Source organism: Gastrolobium bilobum, unplaced genomic scaffold, assembly GCF_033153095.1.
Source record: "Gastrolobium bilobum isolate Gb01-03AN ecotype WA unplaced genomic scaffold, APGP_CSIRO_Gbil_v1 utg12383, whole genome shotgun sequence".
In the NCBI taxonomy this organism is placed as follows: Eukaryota; Viridiplantae; Streptophyta; class Magnoliopsida; order Fabales; family Fabaceae; genus Gastrolobium; species Gastrolobium bilobum.
Genome location: NW_026900040.1, coordinates 92104 through 109152, shown reverse-complemented (window position 1 = coordinate 109152; position 17049 = coordinate 92104). Strand labels below are relative to the sequence as shown.

Sequence of the window (17049 nt, the reverse complement as noted above, 5' to 3'; positions counted from 1 at the left end):
CAAGGGTTGATGCGTTTCCTTACCCTAGGTTTTATGGGAAGGTAACCGAGACGAAGGGACAAACATACGGCAACCAAATATGTTTAATAGGATGATCAAATCATTAATCTAACTAGTTCTGGGGCAACAAAGCATTGCTAGTGCTCTGTGTTGTCATTAGATGGGTTGTGGACTTATTGGGCCCAAGCCCATTTATGTCAGTGGCTAAGTTGGACCTAATGGGTCACACACAAACACCTAATTGTCTAGATGCTCTAGCATTAAAGATATTGGGCCTAATAATAGTTATTAGCCCAAGAAGTTGTTTGGAACTCCACCTAAAGGGGTGGAGGGCGCATGGTTCATTGTAATGGGCTTGGATAGTCCAAAACATTACTAATTAATTTAATTAGTTAAATTAATTATCAAACATTTAAATTTTGAATTTTGGAATTCGAAATTTGAATTTTGAAATTTTGAAATTTGAATTTGAATTTCGAATTTTGAATTTGAAATTTGAAATTTGAAATTTGAAATTTGAAATTTGGATTTTGAATTCGAATTTTGAAATTTGAATTTTGAAATTTGAAAATTTGAATTTTGAATTTGAATGTTTGAACATTTGAATTTGAATATTTGAATGTTTGAATTCAAATATTTGAATTTGAATTTGAATTGCCTATGAAAGGTTGTTTCTAGGGGTGTTCATCAACCGATCCAAACCGATTCAAACCGCGAAAACCGAACCGAAAAACCGATAATCGAATAAACCGAAAACCGAAAAATCGGAAACCGAAGAAAAACCGCAAATTTTAATTGGATTGGATCGGTTTTCGGATGAGTTGATGAAAACCGATCCAATCCAAACCGATCCAATATATTAATTATCCTCTACCTACTTGTCATTTTTCCAATTATAGCTCAAAAATTTCTAAACTCAAGACCCATTAACTCATCAACTAAACCCAAGAAAAAACTTAGTCACGTCTCATCAACTATAGTATTGTTTACTGATATTTTTGTATTTCAAAAAAAATAAAATTTACAAAGCCAATATATACAAAAGATATTATTTGCACAATAATCATGAAACTAATTTTAGGATATTGAAAAAACCGAAAACGGATCCAATCCAAACCGAAAAAAATTGGATTGGATCGGATCGGATTTGAAAAAAAATCTAAACCGAATGGATGATTACATGATCAAACCGAAGGGATTGGATCGGATGAGTTTTGCTTCCAAAACCGATCCAATCCAGACCGCGAACACCCCTAGTTGTTTCATAACAAAAGGATAAGATGAGATCTTGTTGGAACAAATCACTAGTATCATGAGAGAATCTTTTGGACAAGATCCAAGGCCATATATGGCGCTGATTTGGGTTGTTGGTGAGCAAGATTTGCTCATCAAAATCAGCTCCAGAAGATTCAGTCAGTTGGGAGAAAATCTGAGTGAGTTGATTCAAATTTGAATGCAACTACTCAGATGTATCTGGTCACCTTTTTGAGCTATATGGGGCGCACCATATAGCTGATCTTATGAAGATTTCTGATCAGAATTTTGAATAGGTTTTGAACCAGTTATCAAGAGAATATTCTAGGAGCCTGTTAGCAATTTTTGAAATAAAACAGCTCCACTTCTCTCTCTCCTATCTAGCGCCTAATGATCAGATTTTTAGGAGAAAAATCTGATTGGTATTTTATTTTAAATACTCTCCTCTTATGTGCCTAAGTGTTCAGTTGTTCCTCCAAGGGTTTTTCTGAAAAGCCTAGCCTATTCTCTCCTTTCTCCTGCGCCACTTGTGAAGCTTTCACATTGAGAGCTTCACTCTTTCAAACACTTTCACCTAGCTTCTATCTTCACACATAGAGCGCCTAGCAAGCCTCTTTGTGGTGATCATCCTGTGGCTTCACAAGAAGGAGTTCTTGCACCTAGACGAGTGGGTGGTGTGGATCAACATTAGAGAGTCTGAACCCTTCAGACCTGCGTTGATCATCTGGTGATTTCACGAACAAGGTAACATCATGCTTTCCTAAAGCATGATCTTGATGTGCATGTATATTCCGCAAAGAAAAATTTTGTTTTTCCCTCTTGCATGCATCGGCCTTCAAGGCTATTTTGAACTTTCAATAAATTGAGATCATCATTTAGACAATCTATGGTATTTTTGAAAATTACACATAGAAAAGGGTGTTTTCTTGCAATGCAAGTAATTGGTTAATGGTGATTGATGTATCTTATTATCAATGAATTCTACGAGTGATTCTAGTGATGGAATAGTGAGCAAATAACTCTTGGATCAAGCAATGGACATAGACACTTGAATTTCTCATCAGATCAAGCTTTGCATTATTGTCTTTTGAAATTGAATACAAGAAAGATTTGATAGGAAGGCTACTGTAGGTAAGCTTTCGGACCTTGAGATTTATCCCGTGCTTGTTCCGCTATGCTCTGAAAGAGTAATGGTTTATGTGTTATATGTAATTGAATAGATTTGATATGATGAATTGGGTATATGTATGTGTGTGCTATGTGTTTATAATTGGTATGTATCAAGGATGTTTCCTTGTGTAATTCATAGAGTGTAGGTTCTCTGACTAGTAGGATTATTTATTATCGCGACATGAGCATTCAGGAGGAATGTTTGGATGAGCATTATTTGTATAGCATGGATATGTATATGTTGTATCATATGGTTTATTGCTTTTATGCTGAAGTGAACTTGAGGGTGGAGGAATCGCCAAGGGCCCCTGATTTACTGAGAGATATATGTATATCTCACCCTGAATTATGGGGATTTCAGGTGCAGGCATTGACGGTACATGATCATCATAGGGTACAAGATATGGATAATGTCATGATATAGCATGCTAGTTGGATATGCACTTTGTTATATGTACATATGTCTCACATGATATCTAGGTACATGGTGAGCATGGAGGATGTCTATGCCACTTTTGTTATACTTGAGGTATTAATGTTATGGTTATGTATATATTGATATGACTTATGTATTAGTTTTTCCAAATGGTATATGTATTCATTTGGATGATTGTAAATCATGATATAATGTATATTTGGATATGATGTAATTATATGTCAATGTAAGATTTGAGGTATTGCTTACATCCAAGTCATGTTATATTAGATTTCAAATATAAGATTCCTTAAGCAAATTCAAGAGATTGGTTGAATGTAATTAAGGATTGAGTGGATGGATTTCTTGGGTTGTAAGTTGTTTATGAAACCAATGGCTTGTAATCTAAGAAACATATAAGAATTTGATGGAATCTCCATGAAATGATCACGGACAAGTTTATAGAGTTTATTGGGCTATTTATGGTCCATTAGGTACCTAATTCACCTAATTCTCCAACAAGTTTCATGCCATTATACAGATTGAACCGTTTATGTCTGTTAGAGTGCACTAAAGCACCCTAGGGGGTACTAAAGCGCTCTTGGTGGCCTAAAAATTCCATTTGGCCCTAGTAAGGCACGCTATAGCATGTTGGAGCGAGCTAATGAGAAGAAAAATGTGTTCGAAGAGCGCGCTTTCACGAACATAGATTAATAAAATTGACATACTCAAGCTACAGAGTTTCAAATTGAGTCAGATTTGGACATATATGAAGTTAACACATAAGGCTATTGGGTTGGTATATCAATACCATTCTAGGATTGAAGTTGATGCTATAACTCCGGAAGTTCGGTTTCGTCAGCTACCTTGCGAGTTTAATAATTCCGGCTATACTTAACATAATGGTTAATGTAAGACCTTTTCAGAAAGCTCTATATGTCTAGTTTATCATAATGAAAAGGTTGGACTTATTGGTTAAGTGTAGTTGTCTCAATTTAGAGAACATCAACATGGTTCAACATAAGTAAGATTCTATGGTAGGTTTCGTGCCATGTAAGTTCATGGGGACTTCATGGTGGTGCCTTATACAAGGTGTATTATAATAACCCCAAATTGTAAAATTCCTAATTACATTGGATTAACTATTTAATCATGTATAATCAAATTAATTAAGTGAGATTTTTAATATAAAAGTTATATCAAATATTAATTAAGCACATTGTAGATAAAATAAGTGGAAAGACTTAGTTCAATCAATATAGGCTTAAGTGATAGTTTTGGGGTAAGACGGTAATTAGCCAAATTCTACCCAGTACCGTAAAATAATGTTGTGGAACATTATTAACTGACATTTTGTAATGTGGAGATCATATTAGATCATAAAAGAGTGTCTTAGGATTTAATTTAGTGATGAGGACACATGAGGCATTAAGTGGAATGTTACTTTACACTTTATGTTAAAACAACTTAAGCAAATTTTCCCCCAAAAGTTCATCTCCTTCGTCTCTTCTTCTACCTAAGCCGACCCCCATTGGAGAGAATGCTAAAAACCTAACTTCTCCATTTCTTGATAAAATCCCTTAGTTCTTGAACCAATATTGCTTAGAATCTCAAGATAAACACAACCTATAATCCTCTTTCCTCTAAAAAGCTTGGTATTGAGAGAAAAACCATGATGAAAGTGGTGACCCATTGTTGATTGGGTGTCTTGGAGTGTGGATTAATCATATTGGAGGCTTGAAATCCACTCCTTAGGTGATTCTAAGACCATTCATGGTAAGAAACTTCACTTCCCTCCAAGTCTTAATGAATTTCAAATGTTAGGTTTTATTTGAGTCATGGGTCTTGAAATAAGCATGTTATGGCTTGATTGAGGCTTAGGCTATGTTGAGAAAAGTGTTTAGATCATGATTTTAATGGTGGATATGTGTTGGAAAACTTGGTTGAGTCATGTGCATGATTTTCAAAAATTCATGCTTGGATTTGTGAGTTTCTTACATTTCAAGTTGTTGATAGATTGGATGATCGATTATGTCCATTGTGATGATAGGATTGAGGCAATTGGACCTACATTGAGTGATCAAACATTGATGTAAGCTAGGGAACTTGATTTGTTTACTTGAGTGGTAAGTTCATAACTTGCTTGATCGTGTATGGATTTACCTATATGTTAATGAATATAGATGTATTCATTAATGCCTGTGATTGATGGAATTACACCTTGATGTAGGTGTTCATATTGTAAAATTTATGATTGAGATAAAGTTTGGTTGTTTGCAAACTTGGTGACAAGACAAAGGTTTGATTAGAAGCAATTGAGATAAGCTTTTGGACCTTGGGATTTATCCCTTTGTTGTTCCACCATGCCCTAGAGGGGTAGTGGTTTTATGAGGTCTGGATATAATACATCAGTATATGTATGTATATGCTTTGTTTGCTACATTTGGTATGTGGTAAGGTAAAGCCTTGCATAATTCATAGAGTGCAAGTTCTTTGGCTAGTAGGATTTATGTATTGTTACGTGAGAATTCCAGGGATGGAGTATTGACCTGAGGGATGGCTTGGATGGGCTTTATTTGCATAGCATGATATGTATATATTATATCATATGATTTATTGCTTTCACGCCTGAAGTGAACATTGGGGATGAAGAGATCCTCCAAGGATCCTTAGTTTACTGAGATATATATGTGTATCTCACCCCATATGATGGGAACCCTCTTTCAGGTACTAATGGTGTAGGAGCATTTGTTGGCAGGAGGCCGCAGTAGATATAGTGTTACATGCTGCTGATGTTTCTATCTTGATATAGCCCGAGATTATAGTATAATAACTCTAACCTAAATTAAATGCTAAATTGCATTGGGTTAAGTATTTAATCATACATAATCAGATTAATTAAGTGATAGGCTTAATATAAAGGTTAGATTAAATATTAACTAAGCAAATATTAGATAAAATAAGTGGGAGTACTTAGTTCATCAATGTGGAATGATATTTATTATTAAATATTTAATCATGCATTATTGGATTAAATATTAATCAAGCACATTGTAGATAAAGTAAGTGAGAATACTTAGTTCAATCAATGTGAGCCTAAGTGAGTGTTTTAGGATAAAAATGGGTGTAGGCAAAATTACCCGGAAAGTAAAAGTAAAGTTATAAATATGATGGTAAAAATATTTCAGACCAATAAGTAAAATTTGAAAGAGAATGGAAGTAACTAGATAGACAAGTTTATACCCAATGAGGTGATATGTAACACCCCGTGTGCACCCGACGTATTAAATATATAAATGGTAATAAACGCAGCTCGGTAAATGCGGAAGCTAAAAATTTCCAATTATGATTCCTTCATATTAACCCACTTGGTTTTACTTATTCATTTTCCAAAAACCGCCTGTATGTAAATTGCAATAAATAACTACACTGAATAACCTCATAGCATAAATACGTATCAAGTCATGGAACTACAACTCGTAGACCAGACAAATCCTGATACAATAGTACAACTTAAGTCTGGAATAAACATAGCTCATACCAATGTGGCATGGACAACCCTCATGCTCACGAAATAAAACAACATAGTGAGATCATGTCTTAAGTACAATAGCCATATAATAATAACCAGGCACAATCATATGGAAATATGGCAATAAAAGCATGCAACATATCAGCTCAACTCTGACCTCCTGTCACCAGAGGTCTCAGCCTCAGGAACACCTGTACCTGAAAATGTGCCCCACACGGGGTGAGATCTCTAATAAGAAATCTCAATAAGACAAGGGGTTCTCAAGGATCTCTCCACCCCAAGCTCACTTACATGAGCAATATAAATTTCAAAAATGATAACAATAGTATGATGGCAGATAATAAAAGGTAGGGATTACGTACGTCTACAACCCACAGTACAAGGAGTGCATCATGTACTTCACACACGGGTTTACCATCTTGCATGTGGCATGACATGCTCAGGGGTTACTGTCTTGTGTGAATACCCCTACATACATATACATATGGCAATTGTACTAAAACATAATCCAGCTCACAGCATATAAACAAATATACTTTCAGAAAATAACACATCATGCATATAAACAATCTCTACATGAGGTATGGTGGAACCATTAATGGGTAAAACCGAGGACACGAAAGCTTACCTGTCAAGCTAGCAATATCAAACTAGCAGTCCACACAAAATCCCCAGGTCACCAAATAGCAAGGTCACAGTCTGTTTATACCAGAAATATCATTAATATTCATAGTCTAGAGTTTCATTGCATAAGGACAACTGTAAGAACCCGCACCGTTAATTAAGGAATTTAATTAATTAATTATGAGTTTAAGGAAATGATTCCATAATTGACCTTAATAATTATGAGAAGGCTTAAATAAATATAGAAAGTGAGTAAGAATGTTGAAAGTCGCTTTTCTGACGAAAAGTGCAGATACCGGTTCAGCTACTCGATATAAATGCGTACGGATGAAGTATCCCAAAAAATTATAATAAGTGAGTACATATTCCTAGAATAATATGTAGGACTGTGATTTCAAGTTTCAAGTTAAAATAATGAGAACTGGTGCCAGAACTGATATTAGCTAAGGAAAAGCGCGTACAGGAAAGGTGCTGCGAAAAATAAAATAAAAATATGATAAATCTTGTAAAATTGAGTAGGTTCAGAATCCTAAGTTTGGGATTAAAATGCTAAGCGTAGCAATTAATGATAATACTGTGTGTTTAATTCCTAAGTGACTATATATACAACTTTTGGCACTCAACCCTAGCCCATAATCTGAGTTCTACGTGGGTTTTGGAGCTGTGATTAGCGTCCTCTCTGTTCATGCTCTCTTTCCTTTGAAAAACCACCAAGTTGTCATCTTTTTACTTGATTTCTTCCTCTTCTACATTGTAAACACTTGAGTGAGTGCTTTGTGAGGATGAGGTCCAGCTCTTGCTGAGTAGAGGGTGCTGTTAGGGAGTGTTTTATGGGCTGACTTATTTGGTTTGGGTTGTGGGAGCCTTGGTGTTGGCATTTTGAGCTTCAAGAAGCTTTTTTTTTGTGAAGAAAGGACTTTACTTTGTTGTCATTTTCGTTCTTTGCAAAGTCAGAACCTTTGGGAGCTGCTAGAGAGCTCCAAGAGCACCTTCTTGCTCTGCTTTGAGCTTGTAGTATGATCATCACCCATGTGCTTGAGTTTCTTTGTTAAAAATGGAACCTTGATGCATGTAATGAACTAAAGTTGATAACTTAAGGTTGGGTAATGCTAAACACACCGTAAATCGCATGTTTGAGCTTCTGTATGCATGAAATGAACCGCCTTGGGAAGGATATCTCGCGAAATGCAGAACTGCATTCTGTCGCGAAATATCCGGATATGATATCCGGATATTGATATCCGGATATTGATATCCGGATATGGGGATCTGAATATTCGGATATTGATATCCGGATATTGGAATAGAGATATCCAGATATTGATATCCGGATATGCCCCCGATGAATATCCGGATATTCTGGGTTTTCGAAGAACAGAAGTTATTCTGTTCATACAGATTGATATTTATGGGTTTATGGACCCATGATGGGTTATGTTGAACCTCTGTAAGAATTAGTTAAGTTAGAATCAAGGGATTAAGGGCTTGTGGCTTTGTGAGAAGCCTTAAGACATAGAACGCAAAGGAAAAATGTTGTCTTTATGTATATGTTTGTGAGCTATAGTTATTGATATGATTGCTGGTCCAAAACAGATTGTGATTCTGCTGTGTGTGGACCTTGAGCTTGTGTGGACTCTTGGCTTGGATTGTTAACTTGTAAGGTAAGCTTCCGTGTCCTCAGTTTAGTCATTGTATGTTCCACCATGTCCCATGGGGGGATGGTTTATATGCATGATGTGTTTTCATGTACTGTTTTATTGAAATGCTATGGAGCTGTTAAGTGCAAAATGCTTATGATATGTATGTGGTGTTTCACCTAGCCAGGAAGCCATGGGGTGGTACTGGGGGCGGGTACAACATGGGCTGGTATTGTGTGGGTAATAGACATATTCTTGCACTTCTCTTATCAGTATAATTGTTATAACACACATGACATGATTATCTGTTGCATTGCACTATTTTGGAACTTATACTGTTGAACTGCTTTTGAACTTATATTGCACATGTAAGTGAGCTTGGGGTGGAAGATCCTTGAGGACCCCTTGTCTTACTGAGATTTCTTTTTAGAGATCTCACCCCACGTTTGGGGCACATATTTCAGGTTCGGGTAATGCGGGGGTTGAGACCTCTAGCGGCAGGAGGTCGGAGCTTAGCTGATTATATGCTGTTATGCTGCTTATGTTGGATGCTTGATATTGACTGTTGCCTTTTATGCTTTTAGCTTCATGATGTTATTGTTGAGAGTGATGTGGGGCTTTGTTGCCTTACTTAGTGAGCATGGGGATTGTCCATGCCACATTGACTTGACTTTATGTTTATTTGTTTCTAGTTGTAATTAATAATGTATCAGGATATTGTCTGGTCTACGTGTTGTAGATCCATGACTTAGATACTCACATTTATCTTATGAGGTATTTCAGTTAGCTGTCTTTTGCAATATACATACAGGCGATGTTTTATGAAATGAATTAAGTAATTCAACTTGGTTAATGTTAATGACGTCATAATTGAAAAGAAAAAGATATTCCGCATTTTTAAATTAAGCGTGGCTTAATACGATGATAGGATAACAAACCGGATATATACGGGGTGTTACAATAACATTTCCTTTTTCGTTTAATGATAACATGCTTATCCCAAAGCCTTAATAATGGGTTATTTCATTTTTATCACTTGAACACTTATAGGACAAGCCCACACTGATTCATTAAGGTCCTATATTGTATTTAAGGCTTACCAACTTGTTAAAATTGATTTTAGACTCAATCTGCCAAGAGTATTCGAATACTCCTTGATAAGTATTCGAATACTTTTTGTTCCCAGAAAAGTATCTCAATACTTTTACTAAAGTATTCGAATACCAAAAGTATCCCAATACTTTTACTAAAGTATTCAAATACCACTAAGTATCCTAATACTTTTACTAGAGTATCCAAGTACCACTAAGTATCGCAATACTACACTATAAGTATTCAAATATTTCACTAAAGTATTTGAATACTTCCATTCCCATAAAAGTATCCCAATACTTCTCGATAAGTATTGGAATACAGAACAAGTATCCCAATACTTCACGAAAAGTATTCAAATACTTTTTAGACAAAATGCAGAAACTTGAATGGTTTCTGCATAAAATATATTTTAAGGGTTCCACAATGGTTCTAAGTTCAATGTCTCCACAATCAGAAGTTTATAACCACTTATTATAAATAGATTAACAGCCCTTAACTTGAATAATCAAAGTTCCTCTTTTTAAGGACTCAAACAAGCTATGTTCATGAAACTTCAAAGGAAATGGTCAAAGGTTACCTTAAGGCTTGTGAAAATAGTAAAAGGAAGTGTCTTGAATATGTCCTCACCTCCCTACAACTTTGACTCAACAAGGTTTTTTCCTCCAGAAAATGGCTTCTTGAAGCACCAAATGCAAGGATAATTGCTTCCACTCCCTCACACCAAGAAGTCAGCCCACAAACCTCACAAAATAGTGCCTACAACTCAGAAATAAGGTTCTTTCTCCCTCACAAAGCTTCCTCTCAATGTTTACAAGATGGAAGAGGAAGAATCAACAGTAAAAATGGTGTCTTGGGTATTTTCTTGCAAGGGGAGCTATGGAATAAAGTGGGAGAAGGTGGTAGCCAAGAAGGCGGTGGAAACTTTACGTAGGATTTGTAATTTCTGACCTAATGCTATGTGAAATTCTTATTTATAGGTGCACTTAATTAATCCATTGATATTAGTTCTAATAACTCCGCTAATCATTTTTCTACCAAACTTAATATTCTGAACTTAGACATTTTTATAAGAATTATCATATTTTTGTTATAATTTTCGAAGCACTTTGCCGGTACGCGTTTTATACCTAGTCGGTATTAGTTCTGGCATCACGCTCATTATTCTTACTCTAAACTTGATATCCTAGACCTAGATATTTTTCTAGGAATATTTGTATTTTTATTATAATTTTTCGAAATACTTCACCGGTACGCTTCTATACCGTGAAGCAAAACTGGTATCTGCACTTTTTATCATAACAACGATTTAAGCATTATTTGTCCTTCTCAATAATTATTTTAATCTTTCTATATTTATCCAAGGTCAATTATGGAGTTATTTCCTAAACTCATAATTAAATTATTTAAATTCCTAATTTATCGGTGCGGGTTCTTATATAATACATGTAACACCCCGTGTATACCCGGTTTGTTAACATGTCATCGTATTAAGCCACGCTTAATAAATGTGCGAAAAATATTTTTCTTTTCAATTACGACGTCATTAAACTTAGCCAAGTTGATTACTTAATCATTTCATAAAAACCTCGCCTGTATGTAAATTGCAAAAGACAGCTAACTGAAATACCTCAATAGATAAATAAGTGAGTATCTAAGTCACGGATCTATAACACGTAGTCCGGACAATATCCTGATGCATTAATACAACTCCGAATTAAAAATATAAAGTCAAGTCATTGTGGCATGAACAATCCCCATGCTCACCAAATATCAACATAATCAACAGAGACTCAGCTCAAAGATCCATAACATCAAACTAAGAACATAACAACAACAAATATCATCCAGCATCCAAACATAAACATCATAAGTAGAAATATCAGCTAAACTCCGGCCTCCTGCCACTAGAGGTCTCAACCTCCGCATTACCTGAACCTTAAATATGTGCCCCAAACGTGGGTGAGATCTCTAAACAGAAATCTCAATAAGATAAGGGGTCCTCAAGGATCTTCCACCCCAAGCTCACTTACATGTGCAATATAAGTTCTAAAAGCAGTAATTCAATATCAATTCCAAAACCAGTGCAATGCAACAGATAATCATGTCATGTGTGTTATAACTAATCTACTGGCCAGAGAAATGCAGGAATACGTCTATTACCCACACTAGTGCAAGACGCCACTTGCACCCACCCACAGTGTCACCGTCTTGTATGAAGCCACATACTCAGGCTTACCGTCAAAGTGGAACAACACATACATATTATAAGTCATTGCACATAAAGCTCAACAACATTTTCAATTATCAAAGCATGAAAACACATAATGCATATAAACCATCCCCCCATGGGATATGGTGGAACAAACAATGGCTAAACCGAGGACATAAAAGCTTACCTTGCAAGCTAGCTATCCAAGCCAAAAGTCCACACAAGCTCAAGTCCAAACACAGCAGAATCACAATCTATTTTGGACCAGCAATCATATCAATATTCAAACATACAAGCATATGACATAAAGACAACGCCTCTCTTTTACGTTTCATGTCTTTAGGCTTCTCACAAAGCCACAAGCCCTTAATCACTTAGATTCTGACTTAGGTTATTTATTACAGAAGTCTCACTTCATCAATCTAGGGTCCACAAACCCATAACGCCATCCTGTATGAACAGTACCATTATTGTTCACGCAAACCCAGAATATCCGGATATTTTTCGGAGACATATCCGGATATCACATATCCAGATATCACAATACCCCATATCCGGATATCATATCCGGATATTTCGGGACAGAACGCAGTTCTGCATTTTCGCGAGATATCACTCCAAAGGTTCGATTTTTAAACCATTAAAACGTCCAAGCATGCATTTTTACTCACTTTTAGGTTCATAAACAGGATGGTTACTTGTTTAACTCATTAACTTGCCAAGACTCAACCTTTAAACCAAGAAAACTCATGACCAAAGGTTCAACAACTTACCAAAGGCTCAAACTCATAAAAAGGTTGCTCTTGGAGCTCACCAACCAGCTCCAAAGATTCTGGCTACAAGGTGCACGAAAATGGCACACATAGATGGGTTATTTCTTTACAAAGGAAGCTTCTTGGAGCTCCACAAGCCAAGAATATAACCCTCACAACTCAACACAAGAACTCAGCCCCCCAAAGAGCACCAACACAGAAACTAAACTCAGAAAATAAGCATCTTTCATTCTCCCAAGGCCCAAGCACACTCACACTAGAAGATTTGGTGAAGAAACCAAGGGGAAAAGTGGCCTGTTGGCTCACAAAGATGGAGAGGAAGGTGGCTGACTACAAAGACTCCAGCAAATGCTACGTAGAGGTGCAAATATTAGACCTAGGATCATGTGCCAATCTTATATAAAGCCACTTAAGTCTTAATCGCACTGTATTAGCGCTAATTGCTACGCTTAACATTTTAATCTCAAACTTAGGATTCTGAACCTACTCATTTTTCTAAGATTTTTCATATTTTTATTTTATTTTTCGCAGTACCTTTCTGGTATGCGCTTTTCCATATCCAGTATTAGTTCTGACACCAGTTCTCATTATTTTGACTTGAAACTTGTTTTACAAGTCCTATATATTATTCTAGGGATATTTCCACACTTATTATAATTTTCCGGGATACTTCATCGGTACGCATTTACCGAGTAGCAGAACCGGTATTTTCAATTTTCGTCAGAAAAGCGACTTTCAGCATTATTAATAACTTTCTATAATTATTTAAGCCTTCTAATAATTATTAGGGTCAATTATGGAATTATTTTCTAATTTCTCATATTTAATTAATTAATTTCCTAATTTAACAGTGCGGGTTCTTACATTCACCCCACATTTATAAGGATTTTGTCCTCAAAATCAGAAACATACCTGTCTCGGAAGTCGGGATACTGCCGGAGAAGCTCGTCCTCTCGCTCCCAAGTATACTCCTCAGGAGTTCTTTCGGTCCACTGCACTTTGACAATCGGAATGATCTTGCTCCTCAGCTGCTTCTCGCCACGATAGAGAATCTTGAGTGGTCCGACGGGAGTTTTCAAGTTCTCCCAAACTTCCACATCATCCGATTGCACCACGTGCGAAGGATCTGCTATGTACTTCCGACGCTGAGACACGTGAAACACGTCGTGGATGCTGGCCAAGTTCGGAGGCAAGGCAAGCCGGTAAGCAACAGGTCCTACTCTACCAAGGATCTGGTAGGGCCCAATGAATCGCGGAGCTTCCTTACTCCGAGTGACCGACCAACACCGGTGACAGGTGAAAGTCTCACAAACAGCGGCAGCTTTAGTTTGAACACCAGCAAGCTGCATCTTGTCAAGCCTTGATGTCAAGTTTGCTACTTGCTGAGATAACAAACTATTTTCAGCCAGCACAACATTATTACCTTCCAGTTAAAGGATACCTCTCTTAGGCTTTGCTGACAACCCTTGGTTTTCGTTGGCAGCCATCCTCTCAATCAGCTCAAGAGTCTCGTTTGCTCTCAGAGTTTTAATAGTGCCTCCTACTGCACCATTCAACACCATCTGAACCTCAGGTTTGCAACCATTGAAGAAGATTCTAATCTGATTACCAGCAGTCAGGTTATACTGAGGACATCTTCTCATCAAATCCTTGAACTGGTTCCATGCTTCACACATTGATTCACCCTCAGATTGAGTGAAATTGGTGATATCATTCACCATCTGGTTGTACTTCTCCATCGAGAAGAACTGAGCAAAGAACTTCTGTGATAAATCATCCCAGGTTGGAATGCTTGCAGCAGACTGTCGTTCCAACCAACTAACAGCCTTTCCCTTAAGAGCGAAAGGTAACAACCTCAATCGAATTGCATCGTTAGACACCTGAGGGTGTTTGGTTGAGTCACAGATCCTCAAGAATCTGTCAACGAATCGATGAGGATCTTCACTCTCCTCTCCTCCAAATTGAGCTCTCTCCACCAATTGAATATGAGAGGACTTGAGCTCCCAATTGTTGGCAACATTTGGCTGAACAATGCTCGCATTGGGCCTGTTGAATAATGGAGTTAGGATAGTACCCATGAGCGGATTGTCCTCTTCATTGTTCCCTGCCATGGCGTGTGCTTCTTCAAACAGAATTTCTGACTCGTCGAATGCAAGCTTCTTCCGAGCAAGTTTTCTGTATCTCTTTTCAGTCTTGGTAATCTCCAAATCAAGTGGAAATTCTGGCTCTTTACCTCGCATACAATTCAAAAAAGAGATTAGTAGCACTGTTCAAATATCAAAAAATAAAATAAAAATAAAATCCAATCTTAAAAATCAAATTTAATTGATATAAGAAACGTCAATCCCCGGCAACGGCGCCAAAAACTTGATGCTCTCCGGCAAGTATACCGATCGCACAAGTAATATAGAAAGTAAGTAGAGTATCGTCTCCACAGGGATTGGGTCGAATATCAATTAATATTCCTTTCAAGAATGGATGAGTTCAAATGGTTTTTGACAAATATTGTCGATTTGTGTAAAAGTGAGAACTAATAATAAAGACTTGTTTTTGTAATTTTGTTTATGAGAAATAGAACAATAAATTGAGAATTGATTTTTGTAAGTGTGAGAAAAGCATTGTAGCCAGAGCGCACTCACCTTATGATCCCCACTTATTACTTTGGATTGATTTAAAAATATTCAATTATATAAAAACTCAGATAATTATCATCTAAAATTATTTAGTTAAATTCCAATCCCTTGGCAATTTAACCCTTTAATCTCAATTGGAATCCTAATCCCTTAGCAACCCCTCGTGAGAATTAAACAATGAACACGATAATTCAAACATCTACAATTCAATACACATTTATTCCTAGCATGCGTACGAACCGTTATCCTACCCCCTTTCAGGATGAAAACCCCAATATTCCTATCTAGGGTTCTAACCCTCAAACTATCCTCAACTATCAGATTGATCAATTCTAATAAAGAGAATATAAATTTCGCACAAGGTAAAGATAAAGAACTTTATACAAACGAGTAGAAATGAACCAATCCGTCGTAACGAGGGTTCACATAGGGTTTGTGACCCTAACTACAATAAAAAGTAAACTAGCCAAACATAATCATGGCTAAAAATCCAATATTCATAAAAACAATAAGTAAAAGAGAAAGAAGAAGAAGAAGAACAAGAATTTCTCTCCGGAGCTCTCCTTCTGACGCACGACGGTCTTCTTAGATCCAGAATACCTAATTCTGTGCTGAGCCTCCTTTTTATAATCTTCTTTTTCATCTTCCAAAATTGCCCTCTTGAAAAGCACGGGATGTGATTTCCGCAAACTGGCGCTCTTAGCGTCAATTTCACGCTAAGAGCGTGGCTACCTCTGAATGCTGACGCCACTAGCGTGGATTCCACGCTATCAGCATGGGAGCAAGAATGGTTTCACGCCATCAGCGTGAGTTCCACGCTACGAACGTGGAGGTCTCTGATTCTTCACGCCATCAGCGTGACATCCACGCTATGAGCGTGGATCTTCATTTTGGCAAATCTTCATTTGGCTCCAGTTTTATCTACTTTTCCTACAAAATTAGAAGGAAATCAGTTGCACAATCTTTGATTGAGATTTATCAAATTAATAGTAATTCTAGCCCTTTTTCTCCAAGATTAATCAAGATTTCTTTCTCATTTTGGCTAAAAATCATATATATGCTAGAGGCATATCAACCAACATGGAGAATCCTGGATGAACCTCCGGTAGTAACCTGCTAAACCCAGAAAACTCCTCACTTCGGTAACCGTCTTGGGCCTCTCCCAAACAAGCACGACCTCAATCTTGTTCGGATCCACTACAACTCCCTCTGCAGAAATCATATGCCCAAGAAACTTCACAGACTTGAGCCAAAACTCACATTTTGAACGCTTAGTATAAAGCTTTTTCTCCTTCAGCACTTGCAATACAATCCTCAAGTGCTCAGCATGCTCCTCCTCCGTCTTGGAGTAGATCAAAATGTCGTGAATGAAGACGATCATAAACTGATCCAGGTACGGCTGGAAAATCCTGTTCATGTAATCCATGAACACAGCGGGTGCATTGGTAAGTCCAAAAGGAATCACCAAATACTCAAAGTGACTGTATCTCCAGCGAAATGCGGTCTTAGGGACATCCTCCGGCTTCACCCGAATCTGATGGTATCCGGACCGGAGATCAATCTTCGAATACACACAAGCTTCCTTAAGTTGATCCAACAGATCATCAATACGCGGAAGGGGATACTTGTTCTTGATTGTCACCTTGTTCAGCTACCTGTAATCGGTGCACAATCGCATGGTCCCATCTTTCTTCTTCACAAAGATGA

General features: G+C 37.0%; 1 non-coding gene across 1 annotated transcript; it reads left to right on the top strand.

Annotated features, from left to right (window-relative positions):
• Positions 1-14326: 14326 nt before the first annotated feature.
• LOC133294972 (small nucleolar RNA R71) lies at positions 14327-14432 on the top strand. The gene has a single exon (XR_009749283.1). It is a non-coding gene; the product is annotated as a small nucleolar RNA R71 (small nucleolar RNA).
• The last annotated feature ends 2617 nt before the right edge of the window (positions 14433-17049 follow it).